General features: G+C 43.2%; 1 non-coding gene across 1 annotated transcript; it reads left to right on the forward strand.

Moving 5' to 3' along the window:
* The first annotated feature begins 21,644 nt into the window (after positions 1 to 21,644).
* On the forward strand, positions 21,645 to 21,716 carry TRNAC-GCA (transfer RNA cysteine (anticodon GCA)). Its single transcript has one exon. It is a non-coding gene; the product is annotated as a tRNA-Cys (tRNA).
* The last annotated feature ends 637 nt before the right edge of the window (positions 21,717 to 22,353 follow it).

The following is a 22,353-nucleotide window of genomic DNA, read 5'->3' on the forward strand; positions in this document are numbered from 1 at the left end:
CCTGGTATGCTTGGTCCCATCCTTACCCTGGTATGATTGGCCCCCAACCACTTACATTGGTATGACTGGCCCCCAACTTTAGTCCTGGTATGCATGGTCCCATCCTTATCCTGATATGATTGCCCCCACCCCCGTTACTAGTATGGATAGACTCATCAGAAAACATTAAAAAAAAAGTCATTACGCTTACCTTCCCAGCGCTCCCTCACAGCGTGAATATTTATGAATATTCATTTCTCTTAGTATTGGCACATGTGACTGCCAGCAACAGCAGGAAGGCTCCGGCTTACACCGTGCTTGCTAGAGAGCAATGAATGCCCTCTGCATACACAGTCCCAGCGTTCAGAGCATTGTGCATTCCAGCAGCTGCCCTTTGGCTTGCAAGCAGCGAATGATGTCCCTGCCATGCGCTGCTTACAAGCATTAAGCAGCTGCTGCCATTGGAACAGGATGCTGCAAGGGTGCGTAAGGAAGGTAAGTGCAGTGGTTTGTTTTTTAATGTTTTCTGATGGAGCCATGCATACCAGGATGGGGGTGGGGCCAGTCATACCAGGATAAGGAAAGGATGGGACCAATAATACCAGAACCGGGATGGAGGCCATTCATACCAGGATGCCACTGAAGAGAAATGAATATTCATTGCCCTCCACTCCCATGAATATTCATTTCTCTTTAGCAGCAGGCACAGGAGTTAGCCACAGCAGCCGGCTCCAGCCTCTGTGACCCACTACTCTATCGAAACAGCTTCCCCATCTCCCTATAATAGCCAGAGCCGGTACATCCGGACTATAAGATGCACCCCCCATTTTCCTCCACATTTTTGGAGTAAAAATGTGCGTCTTATAGTCTGAAAAATACAGTATATTCAGTATGTAAAATAGGGGGCAGGTTAGTGAGGGATCAGAGACCTGTAATTAGCCATACACAGACCTCCCCGGAGTACAAGAATCTCAATAACTGAAAACTGAAAACAAAGATTAAACAACAACCACAAGACGGATTTCATCAACCCAGGTATCATTGTCATCAGCATAACGGCACGGACCTGACAGTGTCTGTAGGTTACTATGCGCAATCCTGCTGACAGGTTCACTTTAATGCAGCCTCTGCTCTGCTCAACAACCTTTCTTAGACTCTTAGGCTTCCCCCCCCCTTTTTTGGACAAACATTATCCCACCCACAGATAAAACACAGATAATTTCCAACAATTGCAACCATTACATAGTTATCACAAACCATGATATTGCATTTAACTATGCAACTGTAGGAGGAGGAGTTCCCGCTGTGTGCCCGGGCCGGAACCAAGGGGACTGTCACCAAGGTTCCTAGGGAGACTGTTTCCGGGGGACATAATTAGGGGACAGAACACAGAGTTCTAGAAAGCTTGGAGGTGGAGCCAGTATAAAAGGGGCTGAGGATGCCAGCAGGAGTCAGTCGACGGAAAAGGAGAGAAGGAGCAAGGAAGCTAGAGGGTGCCAGAGAGCTAGAGCGAGAGCCAGAGCAGAGAGAGGAGAACAGCGACTGGAGAGACTGAAGGGAGACACACCGTGGACAGAAGGGAGATGGCACCGAGCCGTCCAGCAGAGACATCGATCGTCCGTCCACGCTCCTAGCGGCCGCCGCTCCACTCCAGCCTGCAGCTGCGGCCTGTCCACTGCCGCCCGCGGCCGCCACCACCTGACTGCAGGCCGCGGCTGCGGCCTGTCTGCTGCCGCCGCGGCCACCACCGCCCAACTCCAGCCCGCGGCTGCTGCCTGTCCGCTGTCGCTCACAGCCCCCGCAACTCGGCCCTGGCCCGTGGCTGCGGCCTGTTCACCGCCACTTGCGGCCGCCGCTGCCCGTCCCCAGCTTGTGGCTGTGGCCTACATCGACCAGTCCCCGGGCAACGCTGAACCGCCTCCTCCGGGAGCCGCAATGCAGAGGAACTCTTCAGGTGCCTGCTGTGCCCCCACTTCACCTGGGCGTTGGAACGCCCGAAGTCTCCGCTAGATCCTCGTCGGCTGGGCCCAGCGGCTGAAATTCTGAAGCATCTCCGATCGCCACTCTGCCGAACGTCAGAGAGGATAAGTGACACGTTGTAGTTAATATTCAGGACCTGTAGTCGGCCATACCGCGGCCCTATAGTGACCGGTCTTTGCCGGGTAGTCGTGTTCATGTTACCAGTGTATTCTTGCTTTGATCCCTGAGAGGATAACTACTGTTAGCTTGTTTATTTGCTCGAGATAGCCCCTATAGGCATCTATAAATATAAAAATTACATCTTAAGTTCATCCTGTCTCCCGTCTCGTCACTGCATCCCGCTTATCTGCGATTGCTACACAATTATCTGCCACCTCTGCTCCACTCAAAGTGAAACCAGAAAATTTTTTCAATGCTTTTTTGGAGTGTTATATGTCACAGAAATGTATCCCAGATCACAAAATACTGCATGGATGAGTAAGTGAATTCAGAGCAATTTTTCAAAACTTTTTTGAAGTGTTTGAAGAGTTATATAACACCAAAATGTACCAAGAAGCAAGTAATACTCTACGAATCACAATATAGTCAATTTTTTCACCCAAAAAAGAATGTGGTCAACTGCTGCAGCTATATTTTTAGCAATGGTTACAAAGCCCTAATCCCTGCCTAGAGGATGTATTCAGTCACTCTCCCTGAACTTGCTGCTCTCTATCCACCCTATGCTAAATGCAGAATGCATCTGATACAAACAGAAGACCACAAGATTAGCCCTTAGAAGGACAGTTAAAATGATAGTTCAACTTCAGCACCAATGTAGGTAGGTGTGCCGACTGGGGGGTGGTCTCTTTTTCACCGCGAACAGACTGGAGACAGAAACCGATGTACGTTCAGCAGGTCCTCTTTATTGGCCATCCTCCTGACGACCACAGCAACACAACAGCAGCACGACAGCTTCCATGCACAGGCCTGGGTACCTTTCACTTCCTTCTTTCCTTTACACTGACGTCCCTCGCGGCTCTTTCACTGTAGCTGCCTTAGGCCCACCACCACAGCGCTTCACCTGTCTGACTCCGTCCATCTGGTACCCTCAGGCTTCTTCTTCTGTCCTGTGGCTCTCCTGTCAGGGCCACCCCCGTTTCTCCTTCCAGTCCCCTCCCAGAGTTCTTCCTCTCTGTCTCTTCCTCCTTCAGTCTCCTGCTCTGCTGAACTCCTCCTGGACTGGCCCCCTTCTGGAACCTCTCTCTGCCTATTTATTCCCCTCCCTGGGAATTTCCCTCTAGAGCCCTTGTAACTCTGCCCACCATAACTATGCGGTTTCCTAGCCTTAAGCTGCTGTTAAGCCTTTTTCTCACAGCTCCCTGCCTCCATCTTGTGGCCAAACTTTAGTATTGCACCATCTCCTTTTCCTGCTGTTGTTTGTCTCCCCCTAGTGGCCAAAGCCCAGTACTTCACCATCTTCCAATCTTTCTAGCTGTCTCCCCGCCTATATACACCTGTCCACGTCAAGTACATTTTATGGTACATTTTGCATTCACCTTCCTGCTGCAGACAGGTCCATAGGTCAGTTCACTTCCCTACACCAGTATCAACACTATAGGACTCTGATTCGTTGCACACATGGGCATGGACAAGCACTATCTCCATCCAATAACAACTGTCTCAGAGCTGTGCAATGGCATCAGTGTACCGAGCCAGGGGTCCATTGTCCTTTTATAACCTCTGATTATGTCACACGGCCAGCCAATCACAATAATGCCACTACCAAGATGGCTACGGCATTACAGTGACACACAGGCAGTCGTTGCATGCAAATTGGCTGCGTAACAGACACCAAACATGCTGGGCGGGGATTCGAGTTTACTCATCCCTACAGATAAACTAAGTATTAAAAGACTGAAATCTTGGTTTACCAAACAGCAATGGAAAGGGGACAGGAACTTCAAGGACACTGCAAAAAATAATTATTTTAGCAGCTTAAATTAAAGTTCTTCATGGGATACAAGCACTGAATTATTCAGTGCAATTTTAAAGGAGTAGGTCCTGTATGATAAGAAACCAAACATACCAGCATGAATACTAGCATACAGGAGGAGGCCCAATAAACACGGATAGAACATACGAACTCAATGCTGAAGTTTTCATTGGTCACATTTAAACCCAGGACTCCAGTCCTGCAAGGCAACTATGGCTTCTAATGGCGCCTCCATGATTCACCCCCATGTCGTACATGTCCTAAGTATATTAATATTTACAAAAAAGGAACCTTCCTTTTTTTGTTAATTTTCTCCGGTAGTCAACGGTATTGGATCCATACTGTGATAGCCAGGAGCAATGCAACATTTATCGTACTACACAGTGAGGCTTTTCCCACTTTTTCTTTTTTTGTGCTTCTTCTATAATAATATTTAGGTTTCACAGCTGAAAAATTGCGCCATTATCAGGATTCATGACCCAGCATCAATGTTGCTATATGGTAAAAAAGATTTGGGCATCTCCAAGATTTTTTTCTTGACCAAATGTCCCTGTTTATTCCCAGACTAAAAGAATTGCAAACATAAAAATCAGCTTTTTCTATTAATTGAACACAAACTTCCGTAACATTTCTAAAGCAAAAAAAGAGAATTGAGTCCATTAACTGGAGGATTCATTTCCCTCTTGCTCATCCATTAAAGTCTTTAGCCTGTAAGATTTATTAAAGAGAAGCAGAGAACTTGCATTCATTCCACCATAAAAGCCCATTGTGCGCTTGTGCCACATTCAGTTAAATGTTTATTTTCTCTTTGTACATCGGAACAGGAAATGAAAGGTCAGCAGGACCCTAAAGCAGAGCAAAAAGTTCATTTATTTATCCATCAATTCACCTCCGGCCAAAGATTGGGGAATCGGACTTCTCAATGATTTACTAACCCTTCACCGTTTCCAAGATAAAATCCCAGGAAAAAGATTAATTGTTCACCACACTGACAAACTCACCCTCCAAAGTGCCGAAGAGTACAACTCAGGATGAGCAAATATTTATTTAATTATTTTTTTTTTAAATTGGATTTAAAGGGGAATTCTATATGAAAATATCCTCTTGAGAGTGGAAGCGAACTGTAACGTTAGAGTCACCTATTGGAAATAGCAATCCTAAAATTCAATATTGACTTTCTAAAGGACCTTGGCACGAGATATCAATCAGAAACTCCCTTCACAGACACGTGTTTCAGGGTATTTGCTCCTCATTAGTGCAAAGCAGGAGAACTAATTTGGCTGGGTGAGAGGCCTCTGATAGGAACACTTCTCCTTGTGAAAAACTTAGGGAGACTTTATAGGTCGTGCAACATCCTCTGGGAATATAAATATGCAAATTGCATCTTCAATGCACAATATACCAGGAATTCTATTAGACGTCACAATCCTAAAAGTCAATAGTTACCCTTTAAAAAAGGACCTTACACCCCATTTTATGTGCTTATTTGGCCACATCATGGAACACTGGTTGAAGATTTGAATGAAATGTATTTTTGTTTTTTTTATTTCTCATCTCCCTTGCTGAGATATTAGCTTGCAAACTTTGTGATAATTTTCCACTAAAACCAAGAGGGCATTAGCGGAGATTCTTCTTTTTTTCTCCTAAATGACGTTGACCAATCATAAGCAGGAGTTGTCATGCAGGGGAAAAAATTAAACACCCTCCCCATTGAAGTTTAGAACCTACTTTTTCGGTGTAATGTGGAAAGACTGATGTGTCTACCCAGGTCACACAGATCTGACCGGCAGCATGTTTACATGGGCCAATGATGAGGAATAAGAGATCTTTGATCTTTAGTGTCAGGTCACATGACAGTGAAGAGGAGAATACTGAAAGCAACTCTGGAGGGGCGTACAGAAAAATCAAACCAAAACAAACATTAGCTGATTTGTTACATTTTTTATGTTCATGGAATGTTTTTATTAGTGAAGTTATGCATAAAGTATGTTCTATACTGAATCTATACATTTTTCGTGAATGTGGAATACCCCTTTAAATTAGACATCAAACTATTGACATAATGATAAATGGTGCCATATAGTGACACTAGTTATAGGGTGGAAAGTCTCTTCTGTATGTCGTTCCAGATCTTGTGTGGCCTGTATACTAAATAATATTCTATCAGTGTCAGAATTTATTTGATATTTTCCTGGTAGTTTCCAGAAAAACAATGTCCTAGGTGACAAAGGAGGCCATCAGTCATAGCCGTGCCTTGAGATACAGACAAGCCTGTTTTCATAGAATTGTTCATATGATATTTGAGTAGCATCGAGCTGAGCCCGGAGGCACATTTTTTAATCTCAAGCAGTGTCTAGGTTATCTAACCTCAATGACATCTCTCAAAGAACAGCAAAAAAAAGACAAAAACTAAAGTTTGTAGATCATGTCTGACAATACTGAAGAATGAATATCTTGACTTATATCCTAAATTTATGTTTTGTAACAATCAATAAACCAAAAATTTCTATTTGTACATGACAGATTTAACTAAATGGAGCTGATGTACCCAGGGCTGGTTTTAGAGAAAATGGGGCCCCCAATCCTGAAATATTCCCGTGTCCATATATAACACATACGTGTTGTACCGATATCGGCGTCACCAGTGTTTTCAATCAGTGTGCCGTCCGTGTGCCATCCGTGTTTTTCCGGTATGGATACTGGAAATGAAATTACAAAGCCTCTCACATACTTTCAATGTTAAACATGGATGGCACATGTACAGCACACGGACGGCAAACGTACAGCACATGGACGGCAAACGTACAGCACATGGACGGCATGTTTACACGGACCCTTACACTTGTATTGGCCCTTACCATCTGTGCTGCTGGGAAAACACGGACATGAGTGCAACACCGTAGGTTAAATAGGGGACACGTGGCATCTGTGAAAAACATGATACCCGGTTGTGTGGAGGGGGCCGTATAGTCAAATAATAGAAAACATTTGCAGAATTGAGGTCTTTTTATGCATCCTACCTCACAAACAGCAGAATAAAAAGCAATAAAAAAGTTTTAAATGTCCCCCAAACTACTCTGCTAAATCCCCTCCGACTCTGTGGCTGATGGTTCGGGGTCCCTGATGGCTATTATTCACTTTGCAGCTATACTATAAGGTGCTGCCTCAAAACCACTGCAGCCCAGTGCCGAGACTGGCAGAGACCCCTGCGGGGGATTTATCATTTCATGCTAATTGCTTTTACATTCTCAGAAAACTCCTGTAGTGTCTGTTCACATGCACCATTTTTGGTGCGGATTGATCTACAGTGTTGGCAGGAAATATTCAGCGTTTTTGCAGCGTTTTCACTTGCATTTTTGTGTCCCATTCACTTGAATAGGGAAAAAAATGCTGCAGAAACGCTGAAAGACGACAGCAACAGATTTACTATGATAATGTGTGCGAAACTGTAAAGCGCTGCAGAATATGTTAGCGCTATATAAAAATAAAGATTATTATTAATATTATCATTATTATTTATATTAAAAAAAAACAAAGTCTCCTGGCCGGTGTTGGTGTCTGGCTGATGTTCTGGGACAGCGTGGCATAGTATAGTATACTGCACTATTCCATACAATATTATATTAATCCTTGCTCACACTACACTTCTGCAGTGCATCCGGAGATGTTAGCAGCGGATTAATCAGCGCAGCATCCAGAGTCAGCAACACAGAATGTAGATTTATTCATATCCAGGTTGAACAGCTTACAGCATGAAATGTGATCAGTCTGGTATCTGCTGTGGCTTGCAGCATGGGAGCATTACAACAACAAGAAGGGAAGAGAAGGAGGGGGCATCCTGTCTGGGGTTTTTTTGTCACTGAACTTTGTTAACAATCTCACAATATGCACAATATATAAAACAGTACAGTAGTAGTTGTTGCAATACATACAGATCAATATGCATTATTCCAATACCCCCACTCAACAACTACTTATCCTCTTAGTCCAGAGTGTGGTGCTCAATTCTTGGAACCTGGCTCGTGGCAATGGCTTTGTCATAATGTCAGCTGCCATCTTATCAGTTTCACAATAGACGAACTGAATTATGCCACGATCTATCAAATCACGTAAATGATGATGTCTGACGTCAATGTGCTTGGTTCTAGCACTGATCTTTTCACTGCATGCAAGTTTAATGCATCCTTGGTTGTCCTCATAAATCACCGTCGGCTGAGTTGACGGTGTGCCAAGATCATCCATCAATTGTCTTAGCCAAATGACCTCCTGGCTTGCATAGGCTGCGGACACATACTCTGCTTCTGTAGATGACAAGGCAACAGACACTTGTTTCTTACTAGACCAGGAGATTAAACTTTCTACAACTTTAAACAAGTATCTGCTTGTGGATTTACGATCATGCGAATCACCAGCCCAATCTGCATCTACATAGCCAGTGGGTTCTAGATCTCCCGTTGCAGACAGCTTTAAATTTACATCTTACATTTCTTTTAAATATCGGAGAAGTCTCTTAACAGCATTCCAGTCTCTTTAGCGTGGTTTTTCCACATATCTGCAAAGGATTCCAACTGTTGTTGTGATATCCGGTCGAGTCATAGTTGATATGTATAGAAGTGCCCCCACTGCCTGACGATATTTCTCATTGTTTGGCAACAGGTCATCTTCTCCTTCCAGCTTCAGGTTGGATGGTTCCATTGGGGTTGATATACCTTTGGCTTCTGACATTCCAAACTGATTCAGAATCGAATTAATTTTTGCACTTTGGTTTAGAAGAAAGCTTCCATCTTTCTCTCTCTGGATTTGGATTCCTAGATAATATGTCACATTTCCAAGGTCTTTCATTTCAAAATGCTGGTTCAGAATTTCAGCCATTTTTCCAATTTCTGCGTCTTCCTGATGAACTACAATCACATCGTCCACATATAAGAGAATATACATCCAATTTCCGTCTGTATATTTTGTGTATAAGCATGGATCTGCTTGACCTCTTTTAAAACCTTCTTCCAACAAGACCTTATTCATCTTGGTGTTCCATGCTCTTGCTGATTGCTTAAGACCATAAAGGGATTTTTGTAGTTTGCAAACAAGATTCTCTTCACCCCCTTTTACATAACCTTCAGGTTGAGTCGTGTATAAGTCCTCCTCAATGTCACCATTTAAAAAGGCAGTTTTTATATCCAAATGTCTGCCATTCATCTTTTGTACAGCAGCTACAGCTAACAAAGCTCTGAACGTGGTCTGTTTAGCGACTGGAGCAAACATAGCATCGTAATCTTCGCCATACTTTTGAGAATATCCTTTTGCCACCAACCTTGCTTTAAATCTGTGGACTTTACCTTCAGAGTCATATTTGGTTTTGAATACCCACTTGCACTTGATTGCCATTTTGCCCTGTGGCAGCTGGGTGAGTTTCCAAGTTTGAAGTTGATGAAGCGATTTGATTTCCTCATTAGCAGCACTGATCCACTTTGTTCTTTCATGGACAGGTAGTTCTTGCATTTCATCCCATGACTGCGGCTCTGATTCAGGTAGTGTCTTGACTATGTAGGATAGACGTTTAGCTGGTATGCCTCTGTTTGATCTTGAAGATCTCCTGATTTCAGATTCACCTGATTTTTCTGTTGTTCCTTCAGTGATTGAAGAATCCAGCCAGACCTCTACATCCTCCTTGTTATTGTCTTGTAATTGTGACTTCAGCTGGACTACTGGTGTGATGTCACAAAACTTGGGGGACACAAAGTTCTCATCAATCACTACATCTCTACTTATTGTGACCTTGTTTGTTTCTGGGTGTAGAATCCTATAACCTTTCTGGGTATCACTGTAGCCTACCAGGATCCCTTCCTTAGCGTGAGATTCCCACTTCGTTCGCCTTTCTTTGGGAACATGTACAAGTGCTTTACTTCCGAATATTCTTATATGATGTAGTTTTGGCTTTCTGCTGTTCCATTGCTCAAACGGAGTTTTCTCTGTAGCTTTACCTGGTAGTCTGTTCTGAAGATAGCAAGCTGTCATGATTGCTTCACCCCAATATGCTGTGGGCAGATTTGCATCAAACAACATACTTCTTCCACTTTCACAGAGTGTTCGGTTCCTTCTTTCCGCGACACCATTTTGCTCAGGATTGTACGGTACAGTGGTCTGAAATAGGATTCCATTTTTCTTTAAAATGCTCTGTGTCTCATTACTTGTGTATTCAGTCCCGTTATCTGCACGTAGAATCTTTGGCATTCTCCCAAATTTATTATATACCTCAGCTAGATATACTTCAAGTTTCTCTAGAACTTCTTTCTTGCTGTGTAGCAGATGGACAACTGTATATCTTGAATGATCATCATTAAATGTGAGAAAATATCTCTTCTTCCCAGGAGTCTGAGTGCTCATTGGACCACAGACATCTGTATGTATTAAATCTAGTGTATGTTCCGTTCTTGTAGTACTTCTCTTAGGAAAAGCTTTTCTAGACATTTTCCCTTTGATGCAGCTAGTACATTTCATTATCTGGTTACATAGATCAATTGTAATGTCCTCAGCTAGTTGCTTTTGAACTAACTTCCTTATTGCTTCTGGGTCTCTGTGTGCTAGGCGCCTATGCCATACATGAATGCAGTTATTGTGGCTTTCTTCCTGAGCAGTATACACACACTCTTTGCATTTATAAGCTGGTAAAGTTCATTTGTGATTTTTCCTTCTAGTGTGTGGCCCTCTTTTGAGATGATGCAGCTATCATGCTTAAATGTAACTTCATTTCCTTGTTTTGTGAGTTTCTTCACAGATAGAAAATTACTCTCAAGACTAGGCACATAGAGCACATCTTTTACTGGGATCTTCTTGCTTTGTGTTGGTGAGATTTGACAATCAATATAACCGTCTCCTATACCTTGTGAAGTCATGTACTGACCATTAGCCATAATCACTTTCTCTGACTTACTTTGGTGAAGCTTAGAAAAGAAGTCCCTGTTATTAGTCATGTGACTAGTTGCTCCAGAGTCTATACACCATGCATGCTTTGATGTATTTACACTGACAGTGAATGCAGTTTCAGTATTCACAGAATCATTTTCTGCAGACACAGCACTTTTAACCCTTTGAAGACTGCTATGCTTTTTCAGCTGATTCATTCTAGCTTTCCAGACTCTGCAGTCGGCTTTCAAATGTCCTGATTTCTTGCAAACAAAACATTCACGGGTTTCTTTTAGGTGCTTTCTGTTATCATTTAGATTTTGTGTCTGTAAAGCAGATTCTGCATCGCATGTCCTGCTGTTTACACCTTCCACTTTCCGCTTATATTCATCTATGAGCTTCCCTCTGACATACTCCAATGTAAGCTCATCATCTGGGCGCGCATCTAGTGCGGTTACAAGCATGTCATAGTTTTCTGGAAGACCACTAAGCAGTAATGCGGCTACATTAAAGTCCTTCAAATCTTCCCCAATGCCTCTCAGGCGTTCTACAATCTATAGAATGCTTGTTATGTAGTCCTGCATATCCTGGCCATTCTGTAGTTTAGACTGGTACAATTTTCTCATGAGATAAAGTTTATTGCTTAAATTTATCCTCTCATGCACCTTTTGCAGCTTCTCCCACATTTCTCTTGCAGTTTCACTTTTACACACATGCACAATCTGATCATCATCTATACTGAGTGAAATGGTACTTTGTGCTTTCTGATCCATCTCTATCCACTCCTGTGATACTGGGTCAGGTTTAGGCTCCTGTATTTCCACGTACCTTCTCTTATCAGCAGCATTTTCACTTTGAATTTCCAGGATTGATCATTCTGGTTAGTGAGACTTGGTACTGTAAACTTCATGGAGTTGCTGCTGCTGGTGGCCATCTTTGCTGTCTTCCTTTCTTTTCTTTTCTCTGTGCTCTGGGGATCTGGGACTCTAGGACTCTGGGCCCATAACCTGTTAGCAGCGGATTAATCAGCATAACATCCAGAGTCAGCAACACAGAACGTAGATTTATTCATATCCAGGTTGAACAGCTTACAGCATGAAATGTGATCAGTCTGGTATCTGCTGTGGCTTGCAGCATGGGAGCATTACAACAACAAGAAGGGAAGAGAAGGAGGGGGCATCCTGTTTGTTTGTTTTTTGTCACTGAACTTTGTTAACAATCTCACAATATATAAAACAATACAGTAGTAGTTGTTGCAATACATACAGATCAATATGCATTATTCCAACAGGAGACTCTGCCTGAATCCCCCTAAAATAGGATTCACGTAATTCCCCTACAGGGCCACAGATGGCACTGTAATTCCCCTACGGGGCCACAGATGGCACTGTAATTCCCCTACGGGGCCACAGACGGCACTGACACCAGCAGAGGTCAAATTAATTTGGTTTTTTTTCTGAAATTGACTGATTTATTTTCATGTTTGCTGCGTCCAAAGTGCTGCTGGCTATTGAAGAGAGGTGATTCCGCACGTGATCACTGAACCGTGCATAATCACCGTATCCAATACATTGTATGGGTGAAATGTATCTTGTGGAGGTTCGGTCTCCACAAGATAAATTGACATGCTGCGGTCTGGAAAGATGCGCTGATGTCTGTCTCCGTGGGTGATCCGCAGGCGTATGTGTGTAATAAATATGCAGGTGCTGGTATGTCATCATGGAACTGAGACAGATCAAAAGTTAAAGGGTTTTATTTACAGGGATATGATACTCCTCACAGGGAGAAAGCAGTGGGGGTTAAACTGGTTTTAAAGCAGTATATCAAACAGTCAAAAAGAATAACAGTTAGTGGGTTGCCCTCCCAGGGCCGTGGGGTACTCGGTACTGGGTCGGTATCAGTGGGATGTGTCACAGCAGCGGTGACCCGGACCGTGGTCCTGGGTGCCCAAGTAATAGGAAGATGTGAATGGTGGAATGTAGTTAGATGAATAGTTCGTAACGCCACCTGTGGTGGCTCGGCAAGGGAGGTGTTAAGCCGACGCTGCATGCAGATCCGCTGGGACTGATGGTATGGCGCAGCAAAGATGTAAAAGCTCCCCACAGGTGAAGCTGTAGTCCCAGGGCAGTGTAGATGTGGTTGGCACGGGATGTAGTGGTGCCAGAAAGGTAGGAAGCAGACAAGACACAGCGGGGTGCAATTTCTGTACCTTTACTTGATAACAGCAGTCCAGGGTTCTGATTACAGATGGTAACGGAGCAGGCTAGTCTGGAAGCAATTCAGGGATTCTCTCTCAGCAGATGGGTTGTGCAGTCTCCTTACTAGCGCTTATTCGAATGAAGTACTCCCAGTACTGAGTTACACTGGAGTTCCTCTGGACAGATGTTCTCAACAACCTCACTTGCACGGCAGACAGCTGTAGCATATCTCAGGGACTCCTCTCTCCTGAGTCCCAGCTCACTATCCAAGCTGCTGTTGTGCCCTCAAGTCTTAGATGGGAATAGGGCATTTACAGCCTCCTACTCCCCTTGTGTCTGTTGCAGGACCGTTAGTATCCGTACAACCGTGGAGACCAGGCTCCAGTTCATGCGCTCTCTCCAGAGAAGAGCTCGTCCTCTCCGCTCTATCTCAGCGCTCCTTCCACACGTCTGCACACTTCACCCTTTGCAGACTAACTACTGACCACCCCTTCCTCTTAGCCCTCAGAGAGCACTCCTCCCCTTAATCCCGGGTCAGAGTTTCCCCTGCTGGCCTGGAGTGGAACTGTGTTGCATGCATAGATTGACTGTGAGAGAGACCCATCATTGCCTCCAAGACTGGCATTACCCTCCCCTGGAGGACGGCAAAGCCACTGTGGCGACCATACCCCTGGGGGCGCCACATTAGGAACAGGTGTTCTTGGAACTTATCAGTCTGCTGAGCACTTGCTCGTAGGGTCGTCTTCTCCCACATCGGCGCGGTCAGCAGTGGCACTTGTCGTCTGTCTAGTCGCTGTAGGCTCTGCAGTCTCTAAGGACCCACAACAGGGGTCTCAGGGGTTAATGAAGAAAGGCAGGGGGAACACAAGGCATTCCGGGTGTCCCCTGCTCTGAGTCTATGCTCCAAAACTAAACAGTCTCTCTGCAGGAATCAAGCGCTCTGTGTCTCTATAATTCTCTCAACAGGAGTCAGGGGCTCTGTACCAACACCGCAGGTACCGGGACTACGCACGGGGGGTCACTGTCTCTGCACGGGGCCAGAGCGCACCTCTCCAGTCACTGCATGCTCTGGTCTCACGTAGTCACTAAATGCAGTATCTCTGCACAGTCCCCCTGGATTTGTCCTCTGACCGGGAGTTCTCTCTTCTCCCCTGCGTGCAGCTGCAACCTGCCCTGTCCCCTGCACACGCTGCTCTGAGCTTCGCACGCTCTCAGGCTGCCCTCCTTCCTGTTCCTCTCTCCTCCAAGCAGTCACATGACCCAGCACATCCAGGGTAGAAAGTCTTCCCCCTAGCAAGCCTGCTGTCTGGGCAAGTGGTTCCAGATCAGGAGCGGAGAAGGTTACCCCCCTCTGAGTCTTCTTGTGCTTCACCCCCTTACATGTGGACGCATAGTCGGCATGAAATCGCTTCCACTATGCTGTAACATGTATAACAAGTATGCAACGTCCAACCCGCAGCGATTGCTGACCGTGTGCACATACCCTCAGAGTCTGTGTTTTTTCATCTAAAAATGTCGACTTTTCTGTGGCTGTTGAGACAGACGGACACTTTCAGAAAAAAAAAACATCACATGTGGAATTCATGTGAATTCCATTCCTGTCATTGCAATCTATGGTTCTACTAGAGATTCAAGAAGAACCCACCTGGTACAGTAAAGAAAGACAGTGTGAACAGGCCCTAATGTAAAACACAGGCATTAGCTATAAACTGCTGATCCCTATTATGGCGACACTAAAATTACAGAACCATATATGCAGCACATATACACTGATATACACTATACATGTACACACATCATATATACTTGATAAATATAGAAACATACACTATATACTGCATATACAGTATACAGACACATACAGTGTGTACAAGCACATATATGAGGTATATATGCACAAAAACATTCAGTTTATACACAGTATGCTCACATACATATACACTTTATACATATATTTACACAATATATTGCACACATGCAGTATACATATATAATATACACAGACACACATACTATATACTGTATGTACATATATTTACACAATATATTGCACACATGCAGTATACATATATAATATACACAGCCACACATACTATATACTGTATGTACATATATTTACACAATATATTGCACACATGCAGTATACATATATAATATATACAGACACATACACTGTATGTTCATGCATATGTATACATATATATACATATATATATACACACACATGCACCACAGATATGCACAATCATACTATATACTGTATATATGCACACACATACTATATACACATACACACATTGTACACTGCACATGTACACACACAGATACTCATATATATGTATACTTACCAGGTTCAGCTGACTCACTTGTGCAGATCTCAGGACAGAGCAGCTATGATGAGGAGGAAAGAATACACACAAGGCTACAGGCATCTTCCTGCCCCAGGACTGACCTCTGCTGCACTGTGATCAGCCCCTCTCCCTCACTCTCAACTTCTAACCTGGCACTGCAGGGAGACAGAGGGAGGGTGGAGGGAGGTTTGGGAGAGGCGATCTGGGATCACTGTGTCTGTGCACTTCATAAAGAGGCTGCAGATGCAGGGGGCCCCCTTTGTGGGTGGGACCGTAGGCAGCTGCCTTGTCTGCCTGCCCCAGACCCTGGATGTACCCAACCAAGAACCAGTGGATGTATCGCGTCATCCAACTATTATCCGATGGGTGGCTTTAAGCTCCAGGGTCACAGTGCAAAGTCTATAGAAGGCTGTTGGTTCATATCAGAGTTTAGATAGGACTCCATTAGTGGTGCAAATTTATTGGCCACGACAGTAGTCTGTGGCAGCTCAAAGTGAAAGGGAGTCCTGCCTTTAATGTGGCGGTATCCTCGGCTGTTCTTATGATTAGCTGGCCTAAGGTGGTGTCACTTGTTTCACGCAGCAGCAATGACGTCACTCAAAAGAAAAGCCGAGGACACCAACAGGTAAGAGGCGATACTCCCTTTCCTGTCGTGTGGCCACAAACCACTGTCGTATATAATGGGACATGCAAATTTATTCACATCAACTTGTCACACCAATCTTCTTTTCAACACTGAAAACCAAATTCAGTGTCTGTGTCTCTGATATTGGTGGAATTGGCCAACATTCTAATGTTTATGGTGGCCTTAAAGCTCATACTAGGAGAGAGCTGTTTTCATTCTTTTTATATTTTATTTATCTTCTATGTATGCTCAACTTTTACTAAATTTTACTAAAAATAGGAATATCTCAATAACAGAGACATCAGATTACATTTTCTGCCCTAGATCTAAATACCTTGGCCAATGTCAAGTTGCTTTTTGGTGCCTGTCTGTCATCTAATACACAATTCCCCAATATCTATGCCCTTGCAAAAAAAGGAAGACTCCAAACTAAAAACCTTGCGTTATGCCTTGACAGTGGCATATATAGCGAAGACTCCAAATTGGGACTCCTACCCTTGCTATGCTCCCACAGCTAATAATAAACAATCCATCAAGATTCATGTTTTTGGAGGCCTAATGAGGATGAGAGAGGGCCACTCCATCTTATCACTTAGATGCCATGGTCGATCCCACTCCATACAAATCCTTCCAATTTTTGGCGTACATCTAGGAGAAGTCTGTGTATGCCAGGCTGGGGAAGGCAGTTCGGCACCACGCCACTGCTCACAGACACCATAGTGGTCATAGTCATGTGGCTTGCTAATATTGAAGGTACACTGTTGTGTCTATGGAAGTATTTGAGGGAGCAGCTCATGACACAAAGATGCTAGGGTTCCAGGTAGTGATGTAACTTGAAGGCCATAATGCAGAATCTGCAACAGGACCTCCTACTAACACAGTTCTTTAATAGCAATAGTTTTTTTATGTGGGTCAAAGGGATGTTTTGTGATCATCTAGTCTCCAGGGCCCAGGTGCAATTGCAACCCCTGCACCTATTGTAGCCACTGGCTCCAGGATTATTACCATGTTCCCGCGACCATCACAGAAGCTCATTGCTTCTCCAATAGAGAAAATGTTGAGAACAAGTTGTCACAATTGCAAGAATTTTGGAAATGTTATTATTGCTAAAGTCTCTGTGGAGTCCTAACATATGAAGAAAAGACATTGTCCAAATGAGGCTAAGGAAAAATGAAGGATAAATAAGGGAATCTGGAAAAAAAAAATCTTGGGACTCAAAAGTCTATAGTTACCCTGAAACATGGCTACTGCAATAAGCACAAATTGAAAGCCTTGCAGAAAAAACTTGACGTGTGTGGGCGGTGGATGGTGACAGGGAGCAGGGTGGGAATTTAAGAGAAGGAGGATGAATACTGGAAGATTATCACATCTTAGTAAAGAGGAAAAGATGATGAAATAGGGATAGGTGGAGATCCATTAGGTCATTGTTGTGAATGTATATGGTAAATTCGAACCTATGGAGATGATGGATTCATGGAAAGACAAACATATACAGTCGGGATACTGCTCTATGCCACTTACTAAGATTTCCTTCGTGAGTCATAAGATTTCTTTATTTTGGCTTCATTTTTGACGTTCATCCTGAGCAAATTTGACTTTTGGAAGGTAAATTTATTTATATTTTATGAAAATTATTAAAAACTATTGACTAAGGGGGGAAATTATAGGGGGTGCAGTTGAACCAGAAACTGGCAACTTATGGGGCACAAATAAGAACATCTATGGACTAGAAATAGAACATGATAGGCAAAGGCCCTGTTAGAGATTCTTCTCTTAAGTTACAAGTTATGTGTTTGCTTTTAAGGATGAAATATAGATATCAAAAGGTTTGTCCACCTCTGAACATCATTTTACCGATCCTGAAACAATGCCAGGATGCGTATTTCTGGTGCTTCTATGAGCAGTCTGCATGGCCTAAACGTGCTTCCATGGCTGCAGCGTCTCCAGACTTGTCTCCCATCGAGCACCTCTGGGACGTCATTGGTCGGCAGGTGCACAGGAGCTGCTAGCAGAGGATCTTGATGATTTTCCCAAGTACATTCAGGGCAGCAAAACAGTCCTCAGGCATCCATTGGTAACCCATTTAATAGCAGTCAAGGCAGAAAATGCGGGGAATTTAATTTGTATATATGTATGTACTATTTTGCATTTTTAGCCTATTTCTGTGTCAGCTTTAGCCTATTTCACATCTGCACATCCCACACAATGTCTGGCTTTTACACAATGTTTTTTTTTCCTCAGGAAACCCACAGACCTTTTACAATATCGAAGGTAAGAATTCTTTATGATCATGGGGATTTTTGTGAAAGAATTTTGCCAAAAGCATGTTTTTGGAATTAACTAGTTTAAAGCCTTTTTAAAGCAATCTCTAAAATGGCAGGAAATTGCATTCTCTCCTGGGTCGTTAATAGGCTTTAATTGAAGAAAAGTTCTTGAACACATAATTCCTTTTCACCTTATAATATTATGTGATACCCTAAAACACACAAGGTGTTAATCTTCATGTTCCTTCTTTCCAGATATAGTATGGCTTCTGAAAAAAATTCCATTTAGAGTCTTACATTTTTGTTGTTTGTTCTTAGACAGCTAAAGCAAATCTATCACCAGATTTCACAAAACAAAATGAATACATTCTTAAATTAATCTCATAGATCTGATGAGGCTGGTATAGTTACTTAAAAAAAAAGCAAGATGACATACTCCCTTTTGAACATGTTCCTTCCCAGTGATGAGCATTTTAGTGGCCCTCAGAAATTGCTCGTCACAATATTAGGATTAGACAGCTATTCAGAAATGGATTTTTCAACGTAGTTACACCATCTTCATCAGGTCCAAGGCATCTGTATGAATTTTGTACTGTGAAATCTGGTAACAGATCTGCTCTAAGTAAAGTTTCATTAAAATGATGTACTATGTTGGGGTATGTAGGAAAGAGTTTGAAAATGTCAAGAAAGAAGAGGAGGAATAGTAAAGAGGATCAGGAGAAGAATCTTTTTTAGTAGTTCGGTGTTACACTCCTGTCTTGGGTATCCCGGGCTCTGCTACCTTCACCTCGGTCCGCTGCCCTCTGTTGTGCTCCACGTCAGGTTTTGCAGGTTGCCTGTCTTGGCTCATTGACATCATCTACCTAAACCTTTTAAAGCCCATCAGGGCACCCAGCTTTGTAACAAATATGTCCCGAAAACACTGAAAGACAAATTGATACCAATGTACATAATGTGTGGGACGGGACCAATCATAAAATCATTAGAAGTATAATCAACGTTATTCATAACATGATTAGCAACATTCCTGGAAAATATGAAATTAAAGCAGATAAATCCCCCCATGTCTAGACATGATTCACCAACCAAACATGACCGTCTTCAGGGTAATTATTCTTTACTACCTGAAATGCATACTTTATGTTCTGGGTATTTTTTTAAACTCTACACTATATTCGATCCCGTTTCTACTAATTCCTAGGACTGTTGCTTCTTTGAGGGGGATTATTCTCTCCTTTACTACTCAGTATGTGAATACTTGGTGTTTTGAGCCTTTTTGGCCCCACGTTATATTTGACCTTACTGGCAATGCACTTTATTAATTTGTAATTCTGGAATTTTGTGAACATAGTTCTGTGTGGTTCCCCATGCAGTCTTGTCTGGGATACTTGTCTAGTTTTTAACCAGTTGAATGCCAGGCCATTAACCCCCATTCCTCAACAGTCACATATTCTGATTTTTTCATACATGCGGTTTACAGAGTGCCAAAATATTTTTTTTTGTTTAGATATTCAAATAATTTTTGCATCTTTTTGTGATACGGTACACGGGCTTCATTTTTATATCATATTCTCTATTTTCTTTGTTTTGCTGATATCAGACAGAAAGTAAAGGAAATATATATCATATATACTTGTGTATAAGCCGAGATTTTCAGCCCATTTTTTGGGGCTGAAAGTCCCCCTCTCAGTTTATACACGGGTCATATACCTGGGGTCAGTGGGGGAGGGGGAGCGGGGGTGTCAGAGATCATACTTACCAGTCCTGGCGCGTTCTCTGCAGCGGCAGCTTCGCTTCTCCACTGTCTCCCTTCCTGCCTTCAGCGGTCACGTGGTACCGCTCATTACACTCATGAATATGCGCATTTTCATGAGTGTAATGAGCGGTACCACGTGACCGCTGAAGACAGGAAGGGAGACAGTGGAGAAGCGAGACTGCAGAGACCACGGCAGGATAGGTGTGAGTATAGCGATATTCACCTGTCCCCCGGATCATCGCTGCTCACCGCTGTCTCTGCTGCATTCTGTGTCTGTGACGTTTAGGCAGCAGGGGGCGCGGTGACGTGGTTAGTGCGCGCCGCCCCTCTGCTGGCTGAACAGTCACTGACACAAGAAGTAGCAGAAAGCGGCGATGGACCCAGGAGAGGTGAGCATGGCTATTTTTTTGCAGCATATGGGGGCATATTCTATGGAGCAGCATATGGGGGCATAGTCTATGGAGCAGCATATGGGGCATATTCTATGGGGAAGCATATGGGGCATAGTCTATGGAGCAGCATATGGGGGCATAGTCTATGGGGCAGCATATGGGGGCATATCCTATGGGGCAGCATATGGGGGCATATTCTATGGGGCAGCATATGGGGGCATAGTCTATGGAGCAGCATATGGGGCATATTCTATGGGGCAGCATATGGGGCATAGTCTATGGAGCAGCATATGGGGGCATAGTCTATGGGGCAGCATATGGGGGCATATCCTATGGGGCAGCATATGGGGGCATATTCTATGGAGCAGCATATGGGGGCATAGTGTATGGAGCAGCATATGGGGACATAGTCTATGGGGCAGCATATGGGGGCATAAACTATGCAGCAGCATATGGGGGCGTAAACTATGGAGCAGCATATGGGGGCATAGTCTATGGATTCCACCCTAGGCTTATACACGAGTCAATAAGTTTTCCCAGTTTTTTGTGGCAAAATTAGGGGGGTCAGCTTATACACGGGTCGGCTTATACACGAGTGTATACGGCACCTGTTTGTTTTTTTTCAAATTTTTGAATACCATCAAAATATATCTAAAAATGTGTTCTCTTTTTTGCAAATTTTTTTTATATGGGATATGGGAGTTTTTATGGAGTGGGACTAATAAAAGAAATTTGCATTTGCGGTGGATTTGTTGTTTTCTTTACATGTATTTTACTTATTGATTAATAAATTTATTTACTAATTTATTTCACATATTGTGCCCCCTATAAGGTCATAAATAACCTTTGAGGGGGCATTTTACTATTGTTTCAATATTTAAATGCTTATTTTTCTTTTACCTGATTTCCCCTGTAACTGGGGCTGGCATTTTAGAGAACTGTGTCAAAGGACCCAGCAGCCCCTGTTTCCTCCCTATAGACATGACTACTAGGTCGACAGTAGGAGGCGCCGTTAGAGCTTTCTATTACTGTACGTACAGTGCTTGATTAGCGCTGTGCATCCATCAAACAAGAAGGCAAAAATGGTAAAAAAAGTCTCTGCCTCTTCTATGGGGAGCAAAGATGTATTTTTAATCTGTTGAAAATGTACTTTCAGTGGGCACTCGGAGTTGAACCAAGGACCTCTTGATTTGCAGCCTATATATAAATATATATATAAGTATAGGGGGTATAGCTCAGTGGTAGAGTATTTGACTGCAGATCAAGAGATCCTTGGTTCAACTCCAAGTGCCCACTAAAGGTACATTTTCAACAGATTAAAAATACATGCTTTGCTCTTCTATGGGGAGTCTGGCTGTGTCTGGCAGATGGCTCACCACTCGTACACACAATGCAAGATCGCATGCAGCTGATCTGCTATATAGTGACTTTTCAGAATGTTGATGAAGAGTAGAATACGGTCTTCCCTGGCAATTATAGTCTATGAGTGATTCGGATTTAGTTAAATATGTTTTTATGAATAAAGTCTATGATACTGGTTAATAAGTAGTAGAAATCTTTATCTAAAATTAGAATTATGATTTGCTGCTCTGGGATGTATTAAACGTAGACACTCAGAATTGCTCTACATCATCCATATGGCCATAGATTCCAGGAGTCTGGAAGTGACCAACTTCTATAGGGGGTATTGGGGGACTGCTCTGTTCATTGATACTTTTCAACACCTTTTCTTATAGCATTACTGCATGGTGTGATTTGTGCTATATGACAGTGGGTTCGCAATGTCACCTGTTGTCAATGATGGATTTTGCGTTATCTGCCTCTTTATTGTAGGAGTGTTTGTTTTTTAATCTCAAGCCTCTGATAATGTTGACTGCCGGAAACAGATATTAGATAGTCAGCAGATTCGATCAAAACTGGCTGCACTGGCCAA

Source organism: Dendrobates tinctorius, unplaced genomic scaffold (assembly GCF_039654945.1).
Source record: "Dendrobates tinctorius isolate UK_male_01 unplaced genomic scaffold, ASM3965494v1 ptg000086l, whole genome shotgun sequence".
Classification (NCBI taxonomy): Eukaryota; Metazoa; Chordata; class Amphibia; order Anura; family Dendrobatidae; genus Dendrobates; species Dendrobates tinctorius.